The sequence below is a fragment of the Urocitellus parryii genome, chromosome 11 (assembly GCF_045843805.1).
Source record: "Urocitellus parryii isolate mUroPar1 chromosome 11, mUroPar1.hap1, whole genome shotgun sequence".
Taxonomy (NCBI): Eukaryota; Metazoa; Chordata; class Mammalia; order Rodentia; family Sciuridae; genus Urocitellus; species Urocitellus parryii.
Window position 1 is genome coordinate 80529385 of NC_135541.1, and position 18880 is coordinate 80548264.

General features: G+C 36.4%; 1 pseudogene; it reads right to left on the reverse strand.

Annotated features, from left to right (window-relative positions):
• Positions 1–186: 186 nt before the first annotated feature.
• On the reverse strand, positions 187–18201 carry LOC144249283 (rho GTPase-activating protein 29-like; annotated as a pseudogene).
• Positions 18202–18880: the final 679 nt, after the last annotated feature.

Here is an 18880-nt window from a genome sequence, read left to right on the forward strand (position 1 = left end):
ACTATCATTCTATATGACTAAAACACTACCATTCTATATGACTAGTAAACACAATTCAAGGCAAAAAGGCAAAATATACACTTTGGCAATCCTATACAAAAGGGGTTCTTTCACTGCATTCTTTCATAAAATAAACACAATACATAAAAACGAAACAAGAAAAAGAAAAAGTGAATTTTGTCAACCCTACACAAACTGTGGCATTTCAAATTCAAGGTCTTGACACTCTTCTATTTGTTTTAGCCTGAGTCCCTGGCACATTGGATTCATGTCAGGCAGGCTGAGCTCCTCAGAGTTCTCTTTAGGCTCAGCAGCTGGCTTCAAAGCATAAGCTGATGTGCTGTCTGCCTCTGGAACATCCTTCTCCACATGACTCAGGGGAGTAAGAGCTGTACTAGGAGGCACTGCTGCTGAAGGTGAACCTGGTCTCTCCTCAGTCCCCCTGACTTTGCTGATCGGGGTAGGTGGTTTGTAAAATGTTGGCCAGAGTTGGAGTTGCAGTATTCTGGGTGCTCTTGCTGGAGAAAGATGGTGAGAATGAGAGGACAGTCTCACTGGTGTTTCTCTTGCTGAAACGGCTGGCATGTTGGGCTGTGTGTCATCATTGGAATGGTCACCACTAACCTTGATGCTCATTGTCACATTTTCCTGGAGTACACTTGGCACAATCACTGCACTCATGCCAGTTAAGTTCTTTGGTTCACATTGTTGTCCCTGATTTTTTTGTGGAATCTGCTGATCAAAATCATTAAATTGGGAGCCAACAGAAATAGGGGTATCTTTTTTATTAAGTCCTTCAAAGGTAAGATTTTGGCAAAACTTGTCTGAATTGACATTTCCCACATTTCTGCTGTTTTTCTCATTAGGAGACCTTGCAAGATGGAACCTATCTATAGGCAAACAGAAACATCTGATCTTGGTGCTTGGCATAGGCCTCTTTATATCATTTGTTGTCACATCAGATTTCAGACTAAGTGGTTTCGTGGTTTTACATGTATTGTCCATCTTTTGTGATGGTGATTTAAGTTCCTTGTGATCAGAAAAAAAGAGATTTTTTTTAACTTCATGGAGCTTGGTTAATAAGGAAGTGTGGTTATTTATTGATGGGCATTCTCTCAAACAACAGAGTCTTACATATTTTTCCAACATTATTTTCTCAGTTATCCATGCAGAGGAATCAAAAATCCATACAATATTAAAGGTACATTTTTAATTAAAGAATTACTTTTAAAAATTTATCTTACTAGAACTAATAGTCACAAATCACATAAATTTTAAAAAAAAAACACTTCCTATAGTAACTTGTTTTAATATACTACCTGTGAATGAATATTTTCTGGGTTAAGATGTTCCTGATTTCAACAGACAGACAATGGTAACTCTAGAAAAATAACACTATTCTGTACACCAAGAAATGCCATATCCTGAATCCCAAAGACTTTGTCTGTCACTTAATATGCTTTCCAGCTACATTCTGTCCATACTGAGGGTAACACACCAGAGAGGACTTGGATGCTCTCCCAGCTGATCCACTAATACATGGCAACTTCCTCTGAACAAAGGAAGATTTAAGAGCTGTCAAAATTGCCATTGTGCTACAGGTCCTGGAGACTCCAGATTTACCTCCTTCTCTTTCTCCTCTAGTCTTGTCCCAAGGTCCCTGTTTTCTCCCCTAGAAGCCTAGCTTCTCACACTCTGTCTTTGCTGCATATACCCCAGAAGCTCCTGTTGCTAGAAAAGGGCATCCCTCTGGCCATGATCCTCATTTCACTGCTGTGAAACATCATAAAACTGTGTGCCTTGCTATGGGTCTGATGGCTTTCCAACAGCCCTGTTCTAGCCCACAGTCCTCATCTGTGTCACCTGATCCTTCTCCCATATCTTTGAGCAGTGGTTTGCAGACAGGTGCACACCAGCATCATTTGCAGGTCATCATCTCATCTGACCTCCTTCTTCACCTGAGGCTTCTGGCCTTTCTTCCCTGGTTCCCAGGCAGTGCTCATGTGATTTGCTGTCCTGGGCCCTTCTCCACATTGATAGAAGGGAGCTGAGCCATTGTGGTTGGATGGCAACCACTAGAACATATTTACAGTCCTGCAGAACTTGAAGCACCACTTCTAGCTGCCTGGGTGCTGTCTCAGCCCCTGCTCCAGTTCTGCCCTGGGCAAGCCTAGTGCACTAGCCCTACCTGCCTTCTTCTGTCAAGACAAACTCCTATGTGGAGATATGTTGGCATGTGGTGTTAATGATCTTATAAAGAAAAGGCTCAGAATACCTGGTATGTAATGAAATCTTCAAATATATTAAAATTATTTATTGTTATTATTATACCTACCTGGGAATCCAATTTCATTGGACAGCGAAACAAGATTTCATTTAGGAATGAGAAAGGATGAGGTTCAAATCTTGAATAAACAATAATTTAGAGACATGACACATGGCATTATTTACCTTCCTCAGACTGTTAGCTATGGCTTAAATGAGGCCAAGGTTCATAGCACAGAAGTGCTAATAAGATCAAATCAGATAAATTGAATCAGTGAGTCCAGTGCTTTTCTTTGCAGAGAGGTAATGGACTGTCTTTGTTTTCAGACTTTCTCAGGCTACACTCATTGATATTTCATTAATTTTATATATCAAATTTAACATTTATGACTATATATTGAAAAATTCTGATTTAGCTCTACTAAAACAGTAATGAGTGAAAGTTTTTCAACCCCCTTACGAGAAAACATTCACTGAAATCAAACGGTCAAAAAACAGTGAACAAAAAGACTGGAGCCAAGAAAATGGAAGACATGTGTGCTTAATGTGCTAAAGTTAGGCCACAGGTAAAGGGACATCAATGAATTTTAGTCTATTTTTTTTCTTTCAGGAGTCCAGCTTCTTTTTTCTGCTTTGATTTTAATTGATGACAAAGAAGTAAAGGTGAAAACAAATTTCAGAAAGAGAACAAAAATAATTTATGAATTTCAAGATATCTTTTTACAAGAAAGAAACAAAGCATTTTAATGACATTCATTAAACTTTCTCAATGGCTAGAAAAGTTAACTAATAAAACCTTGAAGTTTGAACTTACCTCAATTTAAAACACCTTGATTTTTTTTAAAGGATGAATATTGTAGATGGACACAATATTTTTATCTTTATTTATTTGTTTTATATGGTACTGAGGATCCAACTCATGGCCTCACAGATGCCAAGGCAAGCATTTTACCACCGAGCTAAAAGCCCAGCCCTCACCTTGGTTTTTAATCATGACTTCTTGGCAAGGTTTGAAATATGCAAACATATATGTTACATGACCACTCACCAATGAGACATGCATCCCATTTTTCCAATGCATTTTGCTTGCATTCTGATTTCTCAAATGATATAGTCAATTCATAATTTTTAATTTCAATATCTGCAGTGTGGATATCCTATTGATACAAGAAAAGTTTTAAACTAAAAGCAAAACACATCTCAAAACAAACAGTTCAAAGACTATTAACTTGTTAATATAAACATCACAAATTTAATGCAATTCTGTAATGGTCAAAACTCACTTTCTTTGTAGAAAAATATTGTGACTTTGTGGAATGTTCTGTTGATATTACAGGTTTGGAAGGAGGGCTTTTATCCACCGGAGGTGCAACAACATCAGTACTAGATGAAATATTTTGTGGCTCGAGGGACCCATCGAAGATCATCTGTGCATTGGTAATGAGGAACTCTACCAAAAGGGCCTGATTGGCATATGCAACAAGGGAGGAGGAGATGGAACCAGGAGTGGTTGTAGGCCTGGGCCTCATCAGACAGGGTCCAAATACCACACCCAAGTTTTTTGAGTTCATCAGATTTTCTTCAGAATGGACTACAACCCTTAAAAGAAGAACACATAAAGTGTATGAGATTTGACTAATAGAGGTCCTTAATTGTAGTTTACTATGACTTGAGAAGGGTGGAGATAACATGGGCTATAGAAGACTACAAAACATTTGTCAAGGGTCAAGTTTAGTGGGTATAGGGAAAGAATCCTTTGTTTCATTATGATACTTACCACACACCAAACTGAGTTTCAGAGTACTATATTATGATAAAATGCATGTAAGTAGAAGGAACTACTGAACTCAGTAGCAGAAGGAAGAAAAACACCCCTAAAAATTGCTCCATCTTTATATGTGGGATATACTCCCCATTTCTTACACTGGAACCTGAAAAATCACTGTCAATTTCTCTTTCACTGCCCAGTTAGTTTTCTTTTTTTAAAAAAAAATAATTTTTACGTAGAGATGGACAAAATACCTTTATTTTATTTATTTATTTTTATGCAGTGCTGAGTATCAAACCCCGTGTCTCACATGTGCTAGGCAAGTATTCTATCACTAGCCACACTCCCAGCTGCCCTCACCTAGTTTTCTAGCCTAAATGATTCTCTCCTGAACATCTCTCTGTTCTATTGACACTATCAATGTTCTGGTTTTACTTCAAACACTCTCAGCTTGTTATATCTATGACTATCTAAGGAAATATGTGTCTCCCTGGTTTAGCTATCAGGATGATACTAGATTTATCTATGGGTAAAAAAGCTGTGAGATATATATATATATATATATATATATATATATATATATATATATATATATATATATATATATAATATATAGTGAATATATCTATATCTATATAACTATATAGAGATATAGATAGATAGATAGATAGATAGATAGATAGATAGATAGATAGATAGATTCACTATATATATCAAATCAGATAAATGGACTCAGTGAGTCCAGTGCTTTTCTTTGCAGAGAGGTAATGGACTGTCTTTGTTTTCAGACATATGCTAGACAAGGGAGGAGGAGTTTTGCTATTTGTCTTTCAGAGGATTCATCACTGATGTATAGAAATGCATTTGATTTCTGAGTATTAATTTTATATCTTGCTACTTTGCCAAATTCATTTATTATTCTAGAAGTTTTCTGGTGGAGTTTTTTGGATCCTCCAAGTATAAAAATATGTAATTGGCAAAGAATGATAAGTTGAGTTCTTCTTTTCCTATTCATATTTCCTTGAATTTCTTTCATCTAATTGCTCTGGCTAGAGTGGCAAGGATTATGTTGAACAATTTTTAGATGGAATGCTTCCAATTTTTCTTCATTTAGAATGATGTTAGCCTTAGGTTTAGCATAGAGAGCTTTTACTATGTTGAGGTATATTCCTACTACCCCTAGTTTTTCTAATGATTTGAACATGAAAAGGTACTGTATTTTGTCAAATTCTTTCTCTCCATCAATTTATATAATCATAGGGTTCTTCTCTTTAAGTTTAATGATGTGATGAATTACATTTATTGATTTCTGTATGTCAAACCAACCTTGCATCCCTGGAATACAAAACTTGATCATGGTGCATTGTTTTTTTCATATGTTTTTGTATGTGATTTGCCAGAATTTTAATGAGAACTTTTGCATCTATCTTCATCAGGGATATAGCTTTGAAATTTTTTTCCTTGATATGTCTCTGGCTGGTTTGGGTATCAGGTTGATACTAGCTTCACAGAATGAGTTTGGATGGGTTTCCTCCTTTTCTATTTCATGGAATAATTTGAAGCCCTTCAACAGATGAATAATTAAAAAACAACTGTGGTATATATACACAATGGACTATCACTCAGCATTATAAGAGAATGAAATAATGGCATTTACAGGTAAATGGATGGAGTTGGTGAATATCATGAAGTAAGCCAATCCCCCAAAATCAAAGGCGAAAATTCTCTCTGATAAATAAATGTTGATACATAATTGGGTCTCTGGGGATGTAGGAATATGGATTGGGCTCAGGAGAGGGAAGGAAGAGGAGGGATATGGGGTAGGAAAGATGGTGGAATGAGAGGAACATCATTACCCTAAGTACATGTATGATGGCACATGTGGTATGACTCTACATCATGTACAGAGAAATTAAAATTTGTGCTCCATTTGTGTACAATGAATTGAAAAGCATTTTGCTGTCATGTATAACTGATTTGAACTAATAATTTTCTTAATTTTTATTTTATTTATTTATTTGTATGTGGGGCTGAGGTTCAAACCCAGGGCCCTGCACACCTTACACATGCTCTACTGCTGAGCCACAATTCCAGCCACAAAAAATAAATTTAAAAAAATTTAAAAAGGATATCTTAATTGCTGACAGAAACGTCTAGCAGGCAAATCTGAATATGTGAAATTCCTGATTCCAAGTTCTTTAGTGGGTATAGAAACAATATGGTCAACTCATTTGCCAGGGAGGTAAGATTTTTTATCAAGTCTCTAGGAAGGGTAGCACAGTTCCTGCTACTGCTTGTTATATTGTAGGCTAATGAAATCAAATTTTCTAAATGTAAAATGCTTTCTTGTGTCTCCATGTTTATTACTGTCTGCCTCGTATGCTCTTCTGCACATTCACTTCCAAGTCACCCCTCAGTTCCTAAAATCAGACACAAGACCTTTTGCCTCTTCTGCTCTATCCCTACCCTCAAACTACCTCTGCATGCCTACAAGCTGTGCACAGCTACTAGAAAAAGGATGATGGTGAACTGTGGTTATATATAGATCTGTACACTAAGATGATGAGCCCACAAATAGCAGAAACCCTATGTTTCCATCCTAGTTTCACCAGCCAGAGCCTGGCACACAAGAAGCATCTGAGGGTACCATGTTTGCTGCATGAAGATGTATTCAATGTCTCTCTCTCCCAACACATAATAAAAACATCCTAAAAATTATTTTGAAAATCATACCACAACAACATAAATGTACTGAACACTATTGTCCTTTTCAATTAAAAATGGTTAAGATGGTATAAAAATTCTTACCTCTTAAGATGGACGATAAGGTAACGTAGAGTGTCAAAATTGGATGGTGGCAATTGTCTTATAAGTTCCTTGTTTTTGAGAAGAGTTTGGTTGATTTCCATACACATATTTGGAGATATGTTGTCTTCAGAGTTGTCCCTTTTGGTGTCCTGTTCTTGGTTAATATGTTGGATTATATTTGCAAGCTCCATAAATTCCTGGTACCATTGGAATAAAACCAAGGGTGCTGGTAGCTAAAGAAACAAAATAATATTAAAAATACATTTGGGCTGAGGTTGTGGCTCAGAGGTAGAGTGTTTGCCTAGCACATGTGGAGTCATGGGTTTGATCCTCAGCACCACATAAAAATTAATAAATAAAATAAAGGTATTGCATTCCGCTACAACCCAAAAATAAATATTTTGAAAAAAATCGTCTGCCTGTTTTCTTTGTTAAAGTCAACTATAAGTGAGAATTACTCAAATAATTTAGCATGTCCCTTTAGATTAACAAAATCTAACGTCAATCTGTATTTATTGATACCTTTTTCAGTACTGGGGATTGAACCTAGGACCTCAAGCATGCTATGCAAGCACTCTAGTACTGAACTTCATCACTGCCCATAAAATAAAATATATATGTTTGGTAGAGAAGTGACTTAGAAAGCAAATTAAAATCTTAACTATAAATTATATTTATGTTAATAACAAATTAATAGATAATAGGTGAAATTCTAAACTTTAAATGAAGTTTAAACTTTAAGCTTCATTATGGGATTTTAATACTCTTCATCTCTATCCTAAACACATTATATTCACATCTGCCCCCCAAATAGCATAATCTTCAGCTGTTTTATTGGAACAAACATAGAATAGTGCACAAAATCTATAAAATGAATCAGAAATCCATGGATTTTATAAGTAAGGGGTAAAAATACCAAAGTGTAAAGGGCATAGATTTTACTTGGACAAAAATGAAGATCAGCAGAAGATAATATGACCTACAAAAACATACTGTCAACATCTCAAGAAACTTTAAAACAGGATTATTTGCCATGAATAGATCAAAAGAAAAAGTTCTTACAACAAATATCCACTGTCATAATGAATTTCAATCTTTCTATTGATCTACACTAGAAAATTCAGTGAACCCTTAGCTACCTGATGTCCTATAAAATCTGTAGGAAGTTAGAGTGTTGCCCTGTGATCAGTTTCTATCTTCACAACTCTGGGATCTGAAGTAACTCACTTCACCTCTTGGAGCTTTAGGTCAATGAGTCAGATAAAGGCTACTCTCTAACACTATTTCAAGAATTGAGCACACTTTCCCAAATGAAAGTCTTAGACATACAAAAATTCCTCAACAGAATGTAAGTTTATTGTATTGGAGCCAATTCATCTCCTCTTCCTGACTGACTAAACAAGATTAAGGATGACACATTATGAGACTTATAGTCATTCAAAGGTATCAACCTCCAATTCTCAGTTGAAGGGTATGTAGAATGTGATTAAAGGGTTATAAATGCTTTCCTGGGCTAACATTGTAGATCCAGAAATTTATACTTAGTTTTTCCCTCCTGCAATTCCACTAAAATACAGTAGGCTCATAAGGACTAGGAAAATAGAAAAAAATAAAAAGCAACAATTCACAAGTAGAAAAGCATATAAATAAGTCCTGATGCATCATTTTCAAGAGAACTGACACTTTGTCACTCAACATGATTTTCAGAATCCTAAAGGGACCTGGACAATCACCACCAGGTCCTCTGATCTTGGCTTAGGTTGCAGGTGGGCCAGCTGAGAAAGCTTAGCTCTTTATAGAATCCTGTCTCCACTCCATGTACTAGAGCAATCTCCTTTCTGAAACTCTGGAAAATTTTTTATCTGGGCAATGGGATACAGAGGCTCTCTGAATAGAGGCAATGCCAAACATAAGGTACAGAGAGGTAACTGTCTTCAAATGGGGATATGTTGGCTATGTGGACACTGAAAACACAGATCCTACAGTCTTAGTAACCCTGGCTCCCAAAGTATTGGTACTGTATCTCTAGGAAAGGAAAAAAAAAACCTTTCCTGGGGGACTGGGGTTGTGGCTCATTGTAGTACACTCATCTGGCATGTGTGAGGCACTAGGTTTGATCCTCATCACCACAAAAAAATAAATTAATTAATTAAAAATATTGTGTCCATCTAAAATTAAATAAAATGCCTTCTCAGGAGGATCACAGCAGTGCCAGAACAGGGAACTAGAGACATGTAGTTAGGCATATACCAAACAGTCCACCTAGACCACTTTATAGTGAAGTTCAAAGTTTCTAAAAAGCCTTGATGTGTTCAAGTGCTTCCAAAGCTATTTCAAGTCCAAACTCTAATATATCTAGGCACCATGAAAGATAAAATTCAAAATGAGTAGAAAAAGAACAAATTGAAGGTGTAAAATGATACTGTCAATATGCTGGCAACTAGTCAGATATGGTGAAAGAGTACTGGAAAAGGAACTGATCTAAATTTAGATGTACTCTAAATGAAAAATAGATACCAGATTTCAAAAAAAAAAAGATATGAAATACAAATAAATAAAGAAACAAAATACCTCATAATTTAAAAACCTAGATATTCAAAATGTTCAATGATATATTAAAATTCGCTTCACTTTATTTTTAATTTTTATGTTGCTATAGAAAATTTAAGGTTATATATGAGGGTCACATTGTATTTCTACAGAGGTTAGAGGCCAAATAGAGTAAAGAACCCTTAATGAGAAAAATTTATGGATATCCACAATAAAAGAGCATCATATAATCATTTAAAAAATTTAATCAAAGGAATAGAAAATCAGACTTCTTGAATATTAAAACATGATCTCACAATTGGAGTAATTTACTTATTCAAGAAGAAAAAGACAAGAAAATGTCTTAGAAGGTTTTTGAAGGAAAAAAGAACAATAAAGAAAAGTTAAGGGAACTGAAGAAGAAGTATGCTTGCCAAGCAAGTGCATGACACTGAATTTTTAATTCCCATGAGTACAAATAACAAATTTATAAATATTTATATGTGTGTTTGTGTATGTGTACACATACACATCTCCAAAGAAGAGCTTCAAGTACAAGGGTGAGAGAATGGCAATAAAAATCAAGAAAAGTTCCAAGAACTAAAGTGCTCACAACTAAAGGAGCTCATGGAGTGGCCAAAATACTGGATGGAAATATATCTACATCAAAGTACATCATTATAACATCTTAGATAGAGCCGCCGAACGTGCCTGCAAGGTAGGCAGACCTGCGACCGACCAGCAGAACAGGTCCAGTGGCCCGCCAGCATGGTAGACAAATCACCCCAATTGGAGGAGGGGCAGAGCTGCTGCCCACACCTGCAAAGTAGGCAGACCTGTGACCAACCGGGATAACAGGCCCAGTGGCCTGCTTGCGTGGTAGACACATCACCCCAATTGGAGGAAGGGCCCAACTGCAGCCTGCAAGGTAGGTAGACCGCATGTACTAGAGAAGGGGCCCAGAAGCCCGCAGGCATAGTTGAAAGATCACCCCAATTGGAGGAGGGGCACAGCCGCCACCTGCGCCTGCAAGTTAGGCAGACCATGAGAACCGGAGAAGGGGCCCAGCGGCCCACCAGCATGATAGACACACACCCCAATTTGAGGAGGAGCACAGCCGCCGCCCGTGCCTGCAAGGGAGACTTTGCAAGTATACAAGAGCAATATAAATATATAGGGGGAAAATTAAATAACACAAGAGTTTCACCAAGCATAAAGAAATGTGAGCAGTATGAAAAGACAAGGAAAGAAAGGACCACAAGCAATGCAGGCAAACTCAACTTTAGAAGAGGAAATATCTGCAGCAGATGGAATGTCAGATAAAGAATTCAGGATTTACATGCTTCAGATGATCTGGAGTCTCAAAGAAGACATTAGACAGCAAAATCAGAGAATGAAATATCACTTCGACAATGAATTACATAAACAAATCCAAGGAGCAAAAGATGAATTATACAGGGAGATAGAGGTTATAAAAAACAAACAAACAGAAATCTGAGAAATGCAGGGAGCAATAAACCAAATTAAAAACTCAAAGGAGAATACTACCAGCAGAGTAGAACACTTAGAAGATAGAACATCAAACAATGAAGACAAAGTATTTCAACTTGAAAAGAACATAGACAGCACAGCAAGACTGTTAAGAAATCATGAGCAGAACATCCAAGAAATATGGGATAACATAAAGAGACCAAACTTAAGAGTCATTGGGATACAGAAAGGTATAGAGGTCCAAACCAAAGGAATGAGCAATCTGTTCAATGAAATAATAGGAGAAAACTTCCCAGACATGAAGAATGAGACAGAATCCCAAATCCTAGAAGCCTACAGGATGCCGAATGTGCAAAAGCATAAGAGATCCACACCTAGACACATTATAAGGAAGATGCCCAACATACAAAATAAGGAGAGAATTTTAAAAGCTACAAGAGAAAGGAGGCAGATTACATTTAGGGGTAAACCAATCAGGATAACACCTGATCTTTCAACACAGACTCTGAAAGCTAGAAGATCCTGGAACAACATATTTCAAACGCTGTAAGAAAATGGGTTCCAACCAAGAATTGTGTATTTAGCGAAATTAAGCTTCAGGATGGAAGATGAAATTAAAACCTTCCATGATAAACAAAAGTTAAAAGAATTTGCAGCTACAAAACCATCTCCAAAACATCCTCAACAAAACATTACAGGAAGAGGAAATGGAAAATAACAATGAAAACCAACAGTGGGAGGTAGTACAGAAAGGGAGAAAATAATCAAAGAGGAAAAACAAACCATGTTAAGTAACATAAATAAACAAATATGGCTGGAAGAACAATCCATATCTCAATAATAACCCTAAATGTTAATGGCTTAAACTCACCAATTAAGAGACACAGGCTAGTAGAATGGATCAAAAAAAAAGATCCAACAATATGCTGCCTACAGGAGAAGCATTTGATAGGAAAAGACATACATAGACTGAAAGTGAAAGGTTGGGAAAAATCATATCACTCATATGGACTTCAAAAACAAGCAGGAGTGTCCATACTCATATCAAATAAAATAGATTTCAAGCCAAAGTTAATCAAAAGGGATAAAGAGGGACACTACATACTGCTCAAGGGAACCATACACCAACAAGACATAACAATATTAAATATATATGCCCCAAACAATGGTGCAGCTATGTTCATCAAACAAACTCTTCTCAAGTTCAAGAGTCTAATAGACCACCATACAATAATTATGGGAGACTTCAACACACCTCTCTCACCACTGGACAGATCTTCCAAACAAAAGTTTAATACAGAAACTATAGAACTCAGTAATACAATTAATAACCTAGACTTAATTGACATATATAGAATATACCACCCAACATCAAGCAGTGACACCTTTTTCTCAGCAGCACATGGATCCTTCTCAAAAATAGATCATATATTATGTCACAGGGCAACTCTTAGACAGTAAAAAGGAGTAGAGATAATACCATGCATCTTATCTGATCATAATGGAATGAAATTGGAAATCCATGATAAAAGAAAGAAGGAGAAATCATGCATCACTTGGAGAATGAACAATAGGTTACTGAATGATCAATGGGTTATAAAAGACATCAAGAAGGAAATTAAAAAATTCTTAGAGATAAATGAAAACACAGAGACAACATATCGGAATCTATGGAACACAATGAAAGCAGTTCTAAGAGGAAAATTCATTGCTTGGAGTTAATTCCTTAAAAAAGAAAAAAACCAACAAATAAATGTTCTCACACTTCATCTCAAAATCCTAGAAAAAGAAGAGCAAAACAACAGCAAATGTAGTAGAACGCAAGAAATAATTAAAATCAGAGCTGAAATTAATTAAATCAAAACAAAAGAAACAATTGAAAAAATTGACAAAACTAAAAGTTTGTTGTTTGAAAAATAAATAAGATTGACAGACCCTTAGCCATGCTAATGAAGAGAAGAAGAGAGAGAACTCAAATTACTAGCATATTGGATGAAAAAGGCAATATCACAACACACACTTCAGAAATACAGAAGATAATTAGAAATTATTTTGAATCCTTATACTCCAATAAAATAGAAGATAGTGAAGGCATCAATAAATTTCTTAAGTCATATGATCTGCCCAGATTGAGTCAGGAGGATATAGACAACCTAAACAGACCAATATCAATTGAGGAAATAGAAGGAGCCATTAAAAGACTACCAACTAAGAAAATCCCAGTACTGGATGGGTATACAGCAGAGTTTTACAAAATCTTTAAAGAAGAACTAATACCAATACTTTTCAAGTTATTTCAGGAAATAGAAAAAAGAGGGAGAACTTCCAAATTCATTCTATGAGGCCAACATCATCCTGATTCCTAAACCAGACAAAGACACTTCAAAGAAAGAAAACTACAGACCAATATCTCTAATGAACCTAGATGCAAAAATCGTCAACAAAATGCTGGAGAATCAGATACAAAAACATATCAAAAAAATTGTGCACCATGATCAAGTAGGATTCATCCCTGGGATGCAAGGCTGGTTCAATATACGGAAATCAATAAATGTTATTCACCACATCAATAGACTTAAAGATAAGAACCATATGATAATCTCAATAGACGCAGAAAAAGCATTTGACAAAGTACAGCATTCCTTCATGTTCAAAACTCTAGAAAAACTAGGGATAACAGGAACATACCTCACCATTGTAAAAGCTATCTATGCTAAGCCTCAGGCTAGCATCATTCTGAATGGAGAAAAATTGAAGGCATTCCCTCTAAAATCTGGAACAAGACAGGGATGCCCTCTCTCACCACTTTTGTTCAACATAGGTCTCAAAACACTGGCCAGAACAATTAGACGAAAGAAATTAAAGGTATAAAAATAGGAAAAGAAGAACTTAAATTATCGCTATTTGCAGATGACATGATTCTATACCTAGAAGACCCAAAGGGGTCTACTAAGAAACTGTTAGAGCTAATAAATGAATTCAGGAAAATGGCAGGACATAAAATCAACACACATAAATCAAAGGCATTCTGTGATATCAGCAACAAATCTTCTGAAATGGAAATGAGGACAACCACTCCATTCACATTATCCTCAAAAAAAAAAAATACTTGGGAATCAACCTAACAAAAGAGGTGAAAGACTTATACAATGAAAACTACAGAACCCTAAAGAGAGAAATAGAAGAATATCTTAGAAGATGGAAAAATATATCCTGTTCATGGATAGGCAGAACTAACATCATCAAAATGGCGATATTACTAAGAGTTCTCTATAGGTTTACTGCAATGCCAATCAAAATCCCAATGGCATTTCGTGTAGAAATAGATAAAGCAATCATGAAATTCATCTGGAATAATAAAAGACCCAGAATAGCAAAAACAACTCTAAGCAGGAAGTGTGAATCAGGCGGTATAGCGATACCAGACTTCAAATTATACTACAGAGCAATAGTAACAAAAACAGCATGGTACTGGTACCAAAACACATGGGTGGACCAATGGAACAATGGAACAAAATAGAGGACACAGAAACCAATCCACAAAATTACAACTATCTTATATTCATAACGGGGCTAAAAGCATGCAATGGAGGAAGGATAGCATCGTCAACAAAAGGTGCTTGGAAAACTGGAAATCCGTAAGCAACAAAATGAAACCGAATCCCTTTCTCTCACCATGCACAAACGTTAACTCAAAATGGATCAAGGAGCTTGATATTAAAACAGAGACTCTGCATCCGATAGAAGAAACAGTTGGCTTTAATCTACATATTGTGTGGTCGGGCTCCCAATTCCTTGATAGGACACCTACAGCACAAGAGTTAAAACAAGAATCAACAAATAGACTTACTCAAACTAAAAAGTTTTTTTCTCAGCAAAATTAACAATAAGAGAGGTAAATAGGGAGCCTACATCATGGGAACAAATCTTTACTCCTCACACTTCAGATAGAGCCCTAATATCCAGAGTATACAAAGAATTCAAAAAATTAAGCAATAAGAAAACCAATAACCCAATCAACAAATGGGCCAAGGACCTGAACAGAAACTTCTCAGAGGAGGACATACAATCAATCAACAAGTACATGAAAAAATGGTCACCATCTCTAGCAGTCAGAGAAATGCAAATCAAAACCACCCTAAGATACCATCTCTCTCCAGTAAGATTGGCAGCCACTATGAAGTCAAACAACAAGTGCTGGTGAGGATGTGGGGAAAAGGGTACACTTGTACATTAATGGTGGGACTGCAAATTGGTGTGGCCAATTTGGAAAGCAGTATGGAGATTTCTTGGAAAGCTGGGAATGGAACCATCATTTGACCCAGCTTTTCCCCTTCTCGGTCTAGTCCCTAAAGACCTAAAAAGAGCGTAGTACAGGGACACTGCTACATCGATGTTCATAACAGCACAATTAACAATAGCAAGACTGTGGAACCAACCTAGATGCCCTTCAATAGATGAATGGATAAAATAATGTGGCATTTATACACAATGGAGTATTATTCTGCATTGAAAAAAGACAAAATCATGGAATTTTCAGAGAAATGGATAGCATTAGAGCAGATTATGCAAAATGAAGCTAGCCAATCCCTAAAAAAGAAATGCCAAATGTCTTCTTTGATATAAGGAGAGTAACTAAGAACAGAGTAGGGAGGAAGAGCATGAGAAGAATATTAACATTAAACAGGGACCAGAGGTGGGAGGGAAAGGGAGAGAGAAGGGAAATTGTATGTAAATGGAATATTATCATGGTTATACAAAATTACATACAAGAGGAAGTGAGGGGAAAGGGAAAAAAACAAGGGGGATAAACGAAGTACAGTAGATGGGGTAGAGAGAGAAGATGGGAGGGGAGGGGAGGGGGGATAGTAGAGGATAGGAAAGGCAGCAGAACACAACAGACACTAGTATGGCAATAGGTAAATCAGTGGATGTGTAACCGATGTGATTCTGCAATCTGTATATGGGGTAAAAATGGGAGTTCATAACCCACTTGAATCAAAGTGTGAAATATGATATGTCAAGAACTATGTAATGTTTTGAACAACCAACAATAAAAATTTAAAAAAATAAAAAGTAATAAAATAATAAAAATTTTAGAATAATGAGGGGGGTGATGACATAGTCTATACCAATGAAAAATATGAAATATAAAATATTTTTGCTCTTTGCATTTGATGGTAGGTTTAGAATAAAACTTGAACCTGTTGAAGGTAAAATTTTAACACTTCACAGATGTCATGTGAAGAAAATTCGGACAGATCTACTAAATGCCTTCTGTTTTCCAGAGCTTGACACAGTATTGGGATTTTTGCCTTGTTGCCACTGACTCAGTAAATTCCCTTGAAGAAAAAAGAAAAACAGAATGCAATATTTTAGTTTAGTACAAAGAGCTAAATGCAGACATCTAGACAGAGTTGATGTATCTACTTCAATTTTTATTACTATTTAAAAAATACAAGTTGAAATCAAATAAATTAACATTTTCCAAATAAATGTGAATAAATTTAGTTATTACAAATGGAGAGTGCTGATATTCTTAAAGTCTCTTTTTCATTAAGACAAATCACAAAGGCATTTATGTTTTTAGAGTTTTAAGAGTAAACAACATACTTGTAAACACAAGGCAGTCTTTTCAATTTCTAAAGTACACATTTTGATTATGAAAGGAATGCCATCTGGCTACTTTTTGGCAACACAGCACAATTCTGCTCCAAATAAGTGTATTTTCCCCCGAAGTGTCTGATGTCCACAAACAATGGTTAAGTTTGCCATGATTTTTTTATGGCAGACAAGAAGACACTAAAGAAAATGATATTTGAAAACTGATTGACTCAACTTAAAATTATTCACAACTAAGCAAAATACAGACCGACTAATAATGACAAAAATAAGTTAAAAAGTACTATTTGTAGTTTGTGAATTACATTTAACAGGAAAACAAAGAAGAAAACTATAGAAATAAACTGTGGGACTTTATTAAAAAGTACTGGCAACTCAGGTGTGATGGCATATGCCCATGATTCCAGCTACTTGAGGGGTTGAAACAGGAATTTCACAAGTTGAAGGCCAGACCAATCTAGCAAGAACCCATTTCAAAACACAATTTTAAGAAAGGGTAGATGGGCTGTGGATGTGGCTCAAGCAGTAATGTGCTCGCATGGTGTGCATGGGACTCTGGGTTCGATCCTCAGCACTACATAAAAAATAAAATTTAAAAAAAGATATTTTTTTCCACGGAAAACAGAAAAATAAATGTTAAAAAATTCTCTCTCTCTCTATCTCTCATTTCTCTTCTCTCTCTAAAAATATGGCATGTTCAAGACCCTGAATTCAATTCCCAGGAGAACAAACAACAAATTTATATATATATATATATATATATATATATATATATATATATATATATATATATATATATATATATATATTTATATGTGTGTGGACACACACATCTCCAAATAAGTAAAATCATAACAAAGAAGTATATAGCAAAAGAAAAAAATGTGATTCCATAAAGATCTTACCTCTTCACATTTAAGACCTCGAAATATGACAATGTGTTCACAGTATCTACATCTTGTGGAAAATCTCCATTTTCTGAACTAATGGGTGGCAGCTGCTTTTGCCATTAATTATTGATGAAATGTTCCAAGGGAGCTGGGTCCTTACAACAGAAATGTCAGTATAAGAAGGGTAAAATGACAAAAACATATACCACATGATATTGTACTTGGAATAATTTTTAGACTTTGAGATTATTTTTATATTACAAAAGCTATTATTTTGCATTTCTAACATATAAAGCATCTCATTTATTTATCTCTTATAAAACACATATTTTATTTTTTATTTACTTATGACAGTGGGATGCATTACAATTCATATTACACATATAGAGCACAATATTTCACATTTATGTTCATATACAAAGTATATTCATACCTATTCATGTCTTCATACATGTATTTGGCATAATGATGACCTTCTCATTTCACCATCTATAATCCCAACTACTCAGGAAACGGAGGCATGAGGATTGCAAGTTTGAGGACAACCTGGACAGCTTAGCAAGACCCTGTCTCAAAATCAAGTTTTTAAAAAGGGCTGGGGATACAGCCCAGAGGTAGAATGTTCCTGGGTTCCAGTCCCCATACTGGGGAGTGATAAAAAAGAAATTGATTTTTGGAGCCATTTCCACTTTGCGGATCCACCAGCACTTTTACAGTTTCCCTGCCATCAAAGGAGGCCAGGCACATCACAGCACCACTGTATAGCCGCATATCCTCAGTGCCCATCCATGGTGAGGATTCTGCTAAGGTCCTGTAGGCACCTTCCATGTTCCCCTCCTATACCAAAAAAAAAAAAAAAAAAAAAAAAAAAAAAAAGACTGGCATTGAACTTCACATGTTTTACCATAACCTTGGATTGAAATCTAAATTTTGTAGAACCCTGAGCCCCCAGAACCCAGTCAACCTGAAGCACATTTGCTTGCACTTGTGTTTCTGTCAAGAAAGCATTGCATTTCCTAGTGCAGCCTCTTGAAAAACAACTTGGCAATGCCTCAGAGTTAAACGTTATACTATGATGGAGTGTTGAGAGCCACAGCCGAAAGGGCCCCAGCAAACTTCCAGCTGCCAGTACCAGCTGCCAGCTGATGATTGGCTCACAGTGGCCACAGCAGAAGGGGCCCCAGCCAACTTCCAGCTGCCAGCACCAGCTGCCAGCTGATGACTGGCTCACAGTGACCCCAGCAGAAGGGGCCCCAGCAAACTTCCAGCTGCCAGCAAACTTCCAGCTGCCAGCTGATGATTGGCTCACAGCAGCCCCAGCAAACTTCTAGCTGCCAACTGATTGGCTCCTCTGCAGTGATGCTCATTGGATTGTTTCCCTGCCCTTTCAGACCACGGAGCTGCTCATTGGGGGACTTTTTCTTAGCTCCGCCCATGTGACCCAGCCAATTGGCCTCAAGAGCAGGAAGTGTGGGGGAGGTTGAGAGGCTTGTGGGAAGCCAGTGGT